The sequence below is a fragment of the Grus americana genome, chromosome Z (genome assembly GCF_028858705.1).
Source record: "Grus americana isolate bGruAme1 chromosome Z, bGruAme1.mat, whole genome shotgun sequence".
Lineage (NCBI taxonomy): Eukaryota > Metazoa > Chordata > Aves > Gruiformes > Gruidae > Grus > Grus americana.
The window spans coordinates 36,689,964-36,702,146 of record NC_072891.1 but is presented as its reverse complement, the minus strand read 5'-3'; the positions used below and the strand labels follow the sequence as shown (position 1 = coordinate 36,702,146).

The 12,183-nt window shown below is 38.2% G+C and overlaps 1 protein-coding gene across 3 annotated transcripts in view; it reads left to right on the top strand.

Moving 5' to 3' along the window:
* BNC2 (basonuclin 2) overlaps positions 1-12,183 on the top strand; it is a 349,761-nt gene that overhangs the window by 316,594 nt on the left and 20,984 nt on the right. The window lies entirely within an intron of this gene.

Genomic DNA, 12,183 nt, shown 5'->3' with positions numbered 1-12,183 from the left:
GTCCCTTAAGATGACATCATGTCCTAGCTATGCTGCATCAATACTGAAACAGTTGGGCTTAAACAGAAGCAGCTGGTCCTTAAACTCTTAGGTGGTTTGTTGGGGTTTTTTTCATACACTATTCTTTTTGATTCCTGAGGAAAATGTAATATAAATGGAATTTGTCAAGGTGGTAGGATAACACAGTTATTTCATACTTGTGGATAAAAGCTCTCGCATGTGATGACGATCATATTGTCACATAACTAAATCTCTCTGGTTCATGGAGTGATGGTAAGATTGGGTCATCTCTTTTCCTTTACTTGTGTTTCATATTTTTTCATTAAGTCGTAAAAATTCAGCAGAGAGAAGAAGGAAATTAAACCTAGCTAAACATTTCACACACAGCTCCTCTTTTTTTTTTTTTTTCTTCTTTTTTCCATTGAAATTGATGTGGTTTGAAAGTGAATATATCATGTCATATAAAATGAAAGCAGGTTAGTGTTGAGGATACTGAGGAGCCAAAATTCACTATTTAAATTGAGAGTCCAGTCCTCAAATGTCTTCTGTTACCGTTTATTGAATCCACTAAACAGAAAAATGGGAACATACATAAGGGTACAAGTTCAAAACACCTAAGAAGGACAATCTAGAAAGTTTGCATTTCAGTAGGATGAAACCACTGGACATGAAACAAATAAAACTAAATTAAGACTCCCTTCCTGGGGTATCCTGATAACTTCTATGAGACTTGAGTTTGCCAAGTTTTGACTTGAGTTTTTTGTGAGTCAGTGGCATAACTCTATGCTGAGTTTAAATGTGTGCAACCCCTTTCAGATCCTGAAATTGCACGGGTTTTGTTAGTCAAGAATTTGGCGTGGTTAATCTGTTTCCTGAAGTGAATTATGAAAAGTCAGTCATATACTAAGCAAAACAGCTTTGCATTCAGCATGTGAAATAAGAAGTGGCTAGATTTAAGATTTGGAACTTTATGGAATGTATTAAATTTCAGCAGGAATCCACTGATAGATCATGCAAATAATAAAGTTAGCACAGTAAAGATTTACGTGTTCTAAGAAAGAGATTACTGTGATGACATACGTAAAATACTTCTGAGACAAGAACATTAAAAAAGGGCACATTTTGAAAATATTTTGTGAACTATGTAGGATACTCCTATTAAGCTTATTGAAAGCAAGCCATAAAATAAAAATCTGATTCAAGAACTTAAAATGCAGGCTGCATATTTAAAGATAAAATTATTATTTACGTATCATTTTGAATTGTGTAAGGCACAAGACCATCATTTTATATCATTCCACTAGTAAAATTCGGAATATGTTTCAGTTATGTGTTGCACTTGGGACAAAAGACATTCATAGGCATATTATATCCTTTAAATGCAAAGAGTGAAGAGTGGTTATACACTTAAAAAAATATAAATGTATGGCACAGTTTGTTCACCCATTCAGTCTTAATGTTTTTGTAAGTTCATTAGCACTCCTGGTTTGTGACAGTTACCTGGAAATGCTTAGAAAGAACCAAGTTATATTCTCATAGTTCTTGATAATTCTTTCAGACACTTGAGTGAGAAAAATCTTCAAACCTCCCTGGCCCTATCCATTCTTATCCAGAAGTGCAATGTCTAGGAATGTGCAGAAATGAAAGCATATGTACAGCATAGAAAAGAAAGTGGATGAAAAATTTAAGTAAACATTTTAAACATTATTTTCTAATACTTCCTCAAAAAGAAGGGTTTTTTTTAAAAAAGTTAAGAAGTAAAAATTAAATTAATATATTCTTTTTTTTTCAAACTGTTTAATTGCTCTAAAGATTTTTTCCATTCAATTTGTTTTTAGTTTTTACTGATACTCCTTTTGAATATGTACACACTTTGAGAGAAAGTCATTACTTTTCTAGCTCTTCAGATTATGGAGAGCGCCTCAAAAATAACTGGATGACTAAATTAATAGCATTACAAAGTGAAAACTTTTTCCAGCCACTTAAATGAATTTCACTTAAAAGCTCAGAAGCATTTTGCTATTAATTGCTGTAGAAGAAAGAAGAAATAGATACCTAAAGCACACAATAATAATTCCTGGAAAATATTTGTCATGTATAGGTGTTCCATTTTGGACACATTATAAAAAGTCTCTCTGATTTGCTTGTGTTGTGAGTCACTAGCTAGAGAAGCTTAGAATTTCTTTGCTTTGAAAATTAAAATTAAAAGTTTTTCACTACTGTCTTCTTAATGAAATCAGAGTGCTAGCTATCCCATAGCTTATAGAGTCTTGTGAAGTTATTATATTTCTTTTTAGTAATTTTATTAATCATATTACTAGTATTGTATTGATATTATTAATCCTATTATAACTAGTTAGAGATCTAACACTCATAACTTCAGTTGTGTTCTAAAAAAAAATACCGGCTTACGTGGAGATAAATAACATTGGCTGATCCTCTTTGTTTCCTTTAGAGCCATCTGATATGTCTTAAGACTTTTTTCAATGCAATTCTAGTTAATCAGAGCTTTGACTACATTCCCTGTGTCTTGTACATACACAAAACTCCAATTTGTTGACAGCGGGCGTAGCTGTTGTAAAATGGGCTTTGCAAGGGCGGGGTTGTGGTACGAACTGCTGGTTACCAGAGGCAGCAGATCGTGGTAGGAGCAGACTCACTGCTGCGTTGACTGAAGAAGGGGGTTTGATCCATGTCACAGCTGCAGCCCTCCACTGTGGAATGCATCCTGCGGCAATTCGTGTTAAGCATTGACTAAATCCAGCTTCACCGTTCCTACACCATTTGTGCCAAGGTCAACTCCTTTATAAATATGCTTCTGCCAGAAAGGTTGGAATATCTTCTGAGATCTTTGACTAAACACTGCTATCCTTGTAAATTAGGCTCAAGATAACTGGAAGATTCAGAAATCCCACCTTGTGTTTTTTCAACCCAGGGAAGAGGAAGGCAAAGCAAAGTGCCAGCACTTACTGTCAATGACCCACTAATTCTGTTTTCCCTTCTAAAAATTCAACAGTATTACTTTTGAATAGTCAAGCTTCATTGAGCCTTTATTTTTTTTTTAAAAAAGCCTTTTTTCATCACCTTCTGAGCTACAAGTAACATCTCTCATCAAGTCAACCTTATACTTACCTATATCTTTGATCATTTCCCCACACAAAGAAGTCTATCTGTCTTTTGCTGGAAGCACTACACTTGTGAAAACCACTTTTTCTTCCATTCTTCACCTGACACTCCCTGAATTAGCTGTTCATCCACTTCTGTTTCTGTATTTACTACAGATGTCCTTTCTTCTAAAGGCAAGCTGTTCAGACTACATCTTGTTGCAAGAAGGCAATGGAGAGTAAATAGGAGAAGAGGCTGTGTTAAAAATTATGTCAGTGGTCAGAAGCAATGTCATAAGCTTCCTTTTGAACAGAAAGACATCTTTTTCAAATAATTTTTAGATGGAAAAGAGAGAGAGGGGAAGAAGAAAAGTTCCTGTGATAACTGTGCACTTGAATGGAAAGAATTGTCCTTGTAAAGCAAATTCTCTCTGGACTCAGAGGAGGTCTGTCCTGTGAGTAAGGACAAAAGGGTCTGTGGTGCCAGTGGTTAGATTCCCCTGGGATCTGCTTCCCAGCCTCACCTGTGCGTTCTGCCCCAGCAGATACTGACTTTGCCTTACAAAGAGATATAGCTGTGGTGGGTCCCTGAAGCCAGCATTGAGGTGCAGCTGCTCAGCGAATGATCCTGAGCCGTGGGTGAGATATGCAGGTGGGAGGAGGCACTAGTTACTTCCTGTCCAAAGGACAGCAGTGCCAAAGTTTCATCTGAGTCTGTGTTGGAGAGCACATGCAGAGGTGAAGGTTTGGAAGGTGAAGCTTAGAGCCGCTGGCTTCATTTCTGGCTCTCACCTTTAAGAACCAAGAAGTTTGTGGTCAAAAACACTGATGAAACAGGAGACATGTGGACCTTCTGCCTTCAGTAGGTCATGTTGAGAAGCTACTGTCAGATCTTAAGGAGAAATACAGCCATCTCGGTCAGCCTTAGTGCATGCTAAATCTCTGTTTCACCTCAGTACTGGCACTTTAAAATATGTGTTTCTTAAGGCAGGACACAGCATTAGTAACAATATGTTACATCATTTTTCTTTCTCTCAGTGTATGCAAAATAAATTAATTCTCAGTGTGCCCATTCAGAGGAACAAAGCAAGAACTTTTCACTTTGTCTTTCTGCTACTAAAGTAGGACTATTAATTGCTTAGGTTTGTCTTGTGTTTTCACGCAAAGTGAGCATATGTGTGTGTGTGTGCGCGCGCGTGTGCGTGTGTGTGTGCTTGACGAGATGGGAAAGGTGATTGAGCTCTGTGAATTAATTTAAAAACAAAATAATATCTGCTTAGGGTGACTTATAAATAAATATGAGGCAACTATTGGTGCCAAGTGTGATCATGCCACTTGATTGCTAGTTAAATCAGTCCAGATTTAAACATGTAAACTCCTTGATTTGTATGGAGCAAGACATCTGTAGGTGCTTTATTAAAACCTGCTGATGTCTCCAGAACTAAATTTGTGCAGATATAGGCCTCTGGGTAGCTGTACTGAAAAAGCAGAGACATACTTTTTGTCTGGTTACCTGACTTCCAGCCCTGTACAGGTGTGCTTGAATAAATTAACATCAGTTACCTACGATGAGCCACTGCATACATTATCAAGGGAGGTGAAGATGTGAGAAAGCTGCTACCTGCCTCCTGTTATCACCTCCTTGACACGACAGCACCCATTTTTTCATCATCCTACTATGCTTGGAGTCTTCTGCAGATAAATTATTAGAGAATTATTTTCTATAAATGCACTCAATTCTAGGAACAGATAGCTCCAAGAAATAAGATATTTCACACCAGTCCATGAGAACTTTTACTGTATTTCATTGAATCTCCTCCAATAAGAACAAGAAAATCAGGTTTTAAGACATCATGTGTGTGATGAACTGTTTGTCAAGAGACAAAAGGGCTATTTTATACTTTTTTTAAAATATAAACATATTTACACCTATGCTACTGTTTCTGGACATGATGCAGTTCATGAAGAGACTAGCTGCATATCCAATACAATTGTATGAACCATTAAGTTTCCTCTTGCAGAGACACTAAGATGTGTGTCATTGCTAATGTTCACATAACTCTTCCTTACCCAAGAGAACCTGGATCATAAAGAAACATTTTGTGCCACCCCTAACGCAGCACTAACCTCTTCCATGAGTAGTCATGTTGAACACAGACTGCCTGTCACATTGCATACTCACCAATGTGAACAAGAGAAGCAGAATTAAAACTAGAATGCATAGAACTAATTTCTTCATAAGATTTTTATTCTTATTTAAAAGAAAAGAAATAAATTAAAACAAGAGGCTACTTATGTGAGTGAAGATTGCCAGATCAGCTCCAGCATGGAGGAAGGTCTTTTCCAACTACACACATCCATTTGTTTTGGGTTTGAGTTGGAGGTGGTGGTTGATTTTTTAAAATGATCTGCTTCCTTCATTATCTTGTTCTCTTTTGGTACACAAAATGGTATCACTTTGAGAGTGAGAGTACAGTTTCTTGTGCAGTGCAAGAAGTCTCATTTTTGTGTGAATTTGGAAAATAAGGACTTTTCAGTGACCTGAAAATATTTAAATAAACCGCTACACCAGGATTAAGATAGCTGGTAAGCATAAGTAAAGCATTGAAAATACTAGCCAAAAGCAAAACATGCATTGAGCGATATTTATCTCTGGTATATGTTGTGACAAATAGTGTAAATGTTTAATTTGTTTTGTCCAAGTTTCCTGTGCAGGTTCTGTGTGTTTTATGTTCGGTGAAAGAGATTATTTGGTAAGATAGGACCAGGAACGTGAATGCTTATTCCTAATCTCCTGCTTGTCCCTAGGGTCCTAGAAAATAACTGGAAGAACCAAAACTCTTCTCCAGACAGTGGGAGAAAATTGAGTATTTTCCACTTAGATATCTGAGTAAATGTAAAGCTGTTCTCCATATACAGAGATGTCCCATCTTCCCTAGAGTCTTTTGGAAGTGGAGTAAACATCAACCTACATTAGTTCCCACAGAGAAAGGCTCGAGCTGTTCTTTCAAACTTAACAGCAGAAGACTGTAAGATTTCTGCTACAGTGGGGGAAGCTCTGCTTTACAGATAGAAGGTAGCACCAGGGCACTACTCCCAGAAGCCTGGATGGCTGAAAGTGGAAGAAGACACAGCAACTTGAGAGATGTAACTCTCAGGTGAAGGAGTGTGGGGAGAGATAATGAAAGGGGGAGGGAGACACATCTGCGGCAGGAGTAGCTGCATGTTTACTGCCCTTTGGAATTACAGCTCTCAGTGAAGGAGAGTGACACTAAGTAGGCAGGTAAATGCCACCATATATACATACATGATGCATTCATTTGTCAGCTGTGCTTGTTTGTCTGAAAAGAGAAACTGTCACCTGAAGAGGCAAATTTTAGATCAGATCTTATGGTCTAACCAAAGATTACTTGTAGATGAGGCCATTTTCTTCTCCACTTAATGATGATGATGCTCCTCCCCCTAGATTCAAAGCAAACCAAGGAATTCATTCACCACTTCCCATGGGCAGGCCGGTGTTCAGCCATCTCCAGGAAAGCCAGGGCTCTGTCACGTGTATCAGTTACTTTGGAAGACAAACGCCATCACTCTGAATGCCGCTGTCCTCCTGTCCTTTCTCTTTCCCAAGCCCCATATAAGCTGAGCATGACATCATATGGTATGGAATATCCTTTTGGTCACTTTGGGTCTGCTGTCCTGTCTGTGTCCGCTCCCAACTTCTTGTGCACCTCCAGCCATCCCGCTGGCAGGGCAGTGTCAGAAGCAGAAAAGGCCTTGGCTCTGTGTAAGCACTGCTCAACAAGAACAGCATCTCTATATAACAAAAACATCTTTGTGTTATCAACACTGTTTTCAGCACAAATCCAAAACACAGCCCCACTAGCTACTCTGAAGAAAATTAACTCTATCTCAGCTGAAATCAAGACAGGAGGACAGTGTGCCAGTCTTGTCTGCATGTCTAGACAGAGGTAGACGTTGTGCACAATTGGCCTCATCCTAAAGATACAGTCATTGCTAGGGTTTGTGAGGTCATGGGGTAATTTTTGAAGTTAGAATTATGTAGCAGGCAATTAGTATAGTAAAACAAAGCTCATTGGTGTTCCTATTCCATTGGGTTTTGACAAGATAGGTCTTGGCTAGTGGACCCAGATAGACTGTTTAGGAATCATAGGGAGCCTTTGGCTGTAGCCACCGGTGTCTGAGGCAGTGGCCTGAAGGCAGGTTTGCAACAAACAGGTGAGATGATATGTCTTAATAAAAAGATGTTACTCAAAAGTATTTGGCAATTTATGGCCCCTGGGGAAAGAAAACCCAAAACCCAACCTCTCTAAATCTGGGATGTCTTTTCATGGTTATACAAGTTGCTAGAGGTTAGCAAATATGACAGGGAGTAATAGCAAATTCATAAAGTAGAGCGTATAATTACAGGAGTATATTGTGCAGTTAGAAACACTTAAGGGGAAAGATAATCAGACTGCTACTTATCTAAAGGCAGTCGTGAAGGTAGAGAGGTAGAGTTATCAATGAGAGTTAAATACTCGACAGTGTCAAGGAGAGACTACGTACTGTGTAAGCACTGCAAGTGCACTGCAAGGCACTGTGCACAGCTTTTCACTGCCCCTTAGTCCTGACCTGCAGTACTCAGTCTTCTGTCCTTTGCCTCTCTTCAGGAAAGATAGCCAGCTGTGCCACACATCATGTACCAGGATTCGTGATATTATGCTGTAGGTACTATAGTGGAAACCACTCATTCATGTCCAGCAGGTACACATAAACCGCCCCCAATGGCACTAGAGATACCTCGGATGGTCTGTTGGGACCTGAGGTAACACAGGAACATCTCAGGTGCGATACCACTTATGGCTCTTTACGTGTTGATCTTTTAATGGCAAACACTGGATATTTCCTGACAGAATTTTTGAGCCCACCACTTCTAAAGAAAATCTAAGGCTTTTAGTAGTGCTTCCTACTTCCCAGCAACATCTTTTAAGTGAGCATTTTGCCTTGTGCTAAGCAAGATTTTCTTTTTTTTTTTCTTTAATTAAGAGCTTATTTCACATTTAAGCTTGCCCTAAAAAGCATTACTTAAAGAAGATCTGTCTAAGAAATAATTTAACATTTTTGCCATAAGGCACCTGCAAGCTTCATATAAATGGACCTGGAAGAGAAATGAAAGAGTTTTAGATTTGCCAAAAAGGTACACTGTCATTAAAAAGAAAGGATTGCAGGACTTTGCTGGCATTGTGTATAAATGTAAATTGGTTCATTTTGTATGGGGGAGAGCGGGCAGAAAGAAAAGAGAAAGAAAGGATGGGATTGTAATAAGATATTTTTTGCTGTCACTTTGTTTTTTGCTTTTTTTTTTTTAAAAGAAAGGGAAAAAAAACCCCTAAACTGTGTGTCCGTGTCAAACTGTATGAGTCTGAAACATAAGCTGTAAATTATAAGTTTTATAAGTTGTTATTTCCAATGTTACTGATTTTGATTCTAGTGCTTTACAAACTTTATTGCTTATTTTATTAACTAGGGAAAAGTGCTGCCTGCTTCCAGTTCAATACATTTTTTCCTTTCTCCCCGTCTACCTCCCTCTCTCTCCCTCTCTCCTTTTCTTTGTTATGCCAAAATAAAAAAGCAATTACACTTCAGCCACTTAGAACTGAAAATACAAATGGGACATAGTTAATTTTTCTGCCCATAAATCTTACATTGTACTTTTGTGTTTAATGCACGAAATGCGGAAATAAAAATAGCCCAAACATGTATGTATGTGTGTTTGTCTGTGGATGCATGTAGTGTAAGAAAGACCTATATATACCTGTGTTGGTAGATAAAGATCTAAAAATGCAACGTATAGAAAGAGAACTCGGATTCCCACTCAGAAAAGGTAAATCAGCCCTTTTTTCAAGAAGAAGATGCACGCAGATGATATATTATGCAAGACTGAGAATCAAGATTTCATGAGGGGAGGAGGCAGGCCCTGGCAGGAAGGATAACAGATCCTGCGCTGGACATCTCTCAGGTCTGATAGCCAGATAGGGGAGCAGCACTAATTCTGCAGCCTTTTTAGTCTCTTCTGTCACAGAAGGGGCACTGCTGGGTCAGTCAGCTCACTAGTAATTGTGTTTTACAGACTTCTAAAGCAATTGGCTCAGTCAGTCCCAATTCAATAAAAGTGGAGAGCGAGAGTGAGAGCACTTTTGTTCTATTTTTTACTTGAAATTATTTCATTCAGCAGTCTGTCTTTTTTATTACCAGTATTTGACATTAGCACTCCAAGCTATATTAGCATCCATTTCAGCAGTTCAGTAATGGTATTAAAAAAACACTTAACTTCAACGGTGAATGGTTGTATGACAGTACCATAAAAATCCACATTAAAAAAAAAACTTATGTATTTGTCCCTGCAAATTATTTTTCACTTGTTTAACCACTTCAAAACTACACTCTCTTGACTGGTGTTTGCAAGAGCTCTAGCAGCAGGGAAGGCTTGTAAAGGAGCTGAAAAGCAACTGCAGCAACAATGGCATAAAGGGAAAAATGAAGACATTTAAAGAAGAAGAAAAATGTAATAGGAACACGCAAGCACACATACATGAACAGGAAAGACCTCTCATTTTGGGTGGGTGCTTGTCATTCATCAACTGAAGTAAGATTTTAAACTCAAATCACTCAATGTAAAATCTTTGGCATCTTCCACATTTCTGGGATTTAATTTTGAACCCAGCATTCTCCAAGCTTGGGACGGCAGCCTAACTATCTTGGCACTGCAGCACACTCATAAATGACTGCATTAGGTTCTAAATTTTGATTAAACATTCTGTAATTAATCAATGGTAGACATGAAGCAGTTGGCAAGGTCCAGAGCTGCAAAATGTTTAAGACATAAAACATTACAAAGTAATTAGAATGTGCTCCTTCAAGAGAAGGATTGCCTTCAATAAAGAGGTAAATGATAGCATCATGTTTATTGTGGACGTAGGCAGCCAGTGCAATATGATAAACTGCAGGAGATACACATATCAGTAATCATCCACATTATTAGTGTCATTAATCATAATTCTAAAAATATGACAGCAGCAGCCAACTTTTTGACCAATTTTGCCTCTGCCTGTTGGCCGTTATAACTTCACTAATAGACTGCAGAGCTCCTGTGCGTGGCAGTTTGCATTGAGAATGGAAGGTTAATTATATTTGAGCTGCTGATTCCTTCTCTCCTCGGAAAAGACTGAGCACTTTGACAATCCCAGGAGCTCACTGCTGTTAAACCAGTAAAATAACTTTATTGAAATTTTCTTTGTTGGTCAGGAATGAGTAGATGTTTCAAATGAGATATAAGCGCCAGGCTGGGACGGCCGCTAATGTTTCTTCCAAAATAATCCTTGGACAGCAAGCTGAACTCATACTTCCCTTAGATATCTTTGCACAGTCTCTTGTGGATGGGTAAAAAGTTGAGAATTTAATAACCGCTGACAATAGTATGTATGGAACAATCTCGGAGGATTGAAATTACTGAGGAGTTGGGGCATCAGTGAAGGGAGGTTATAGGATAATCAGCTATCAGTTGACCTGAAAGGGGTACTTATTTAGTAATGTAAAATTACTAATGGAGGAACCCTGTTGAAATGCCACATTGTATTTGGTTTTATGGTTCCTCTGGTATTATATAAATAAACCAAACATTTTTAGACAAACAAAGCAGTGGGAATGAGAATTACAATTGCATTGTGACCAAAAAAAAAAAAATGCTTTACATATTTGCTATGGAACCTGAAATTGTACAAAACTGTCCCTGGATCTGAGGGTTTATTATGAATTTGAACTTATAAGGCCATGAGTAGAGAGTCTATGAACCTTCTAAGCAAATCACAAGATAATGTGTTGCTGTGCATCGATATGTGGGAGAAAATAATTGGTTTCAAAGCAGAATTGGGGGAAGCTAGCTGTTCAGACTGTGTTTTATCTTTTTTGCATTTACCAAAACTTGAAACTCAGTAAAATTCCTGAGTGGGATGCTGAACTCAAGCGGCTGTTTGCATAAAATCTTGCAAAATTATCACATTTTACATGGCTGTTGTAACAGTAAGATAAAACAAAGGATGAAAACTTCTGATTACAAAACTTGGATCATGTAATATTTAGATGATTTAGGTTTGAAAAGAAATGTTCATTCATGCAGTTTGGCAACAGATTCTACCTGGATGTTGCCTCAGTGCTTCTTAAGGGGAAATACACCTTGTGTGAGGGACCAACAAAATACTTCAGCACACAGAAGATCAGGACCTAATGCATGACTGCTGTGTGGGACCTTGGGTGAATCGCCTGCACAGGGATAAAGTTTTCCATAGAGCATGTGTAGATTGTAGAAACAGTTTATGGCAGTTGGACTGATTGTCAATAGTGCTGAGCACCTGCAATTTCCATCAAAGCACTTTGTCATACATATGATGACCTTCTCATGCATGTAACATTGCTACACTGAGTTAGTTCACTTAGGAAATATTCTGTCAGATAAATCTTTTTATTCTAAACTTTCTCAACCAGTCCGGATATTAGACAAGAGTGCTGGCTATTTTGTAATGAGTCTGTTTTGCTTCCAGGCAGCTAGTAAAGTGAGAGGTTGACGTGTTGCAACACAATTTTGATAGTTTCTGAGTAACTTTGGCAAGTACGCCAGTGGTTGTGCTTTTTGTTTGTAATATATTTTGATCTTTAATGGACAACAATAGTAATATATTAAGAGTGCGACATGACCTCGATGCTTCTGAGCACACACAGCTGTTGTGAAAGTGTAATTCTGTTCACACCGTAAGGACCGTCTCACTAAACACCTCAACAGGTATGTACTGAATTATTGGGCCTTTCAAGAATCCTCAACCTGTCCGATTTTACATTAAAAATTATTTGGTTGCAAACATTGCCATCAGATATCAGTTCCACATTTAACCTGAGTATTTTCTCACACAGTCAGCTATCCTGCCTCCCCAAATGCCATCTCGGCATTAATATTTTTTATGCATTCCACGGCGATGACAAATTGTTTTCTGACTCTAACTGTGGATTAAGTATGCAAAAGGCATGT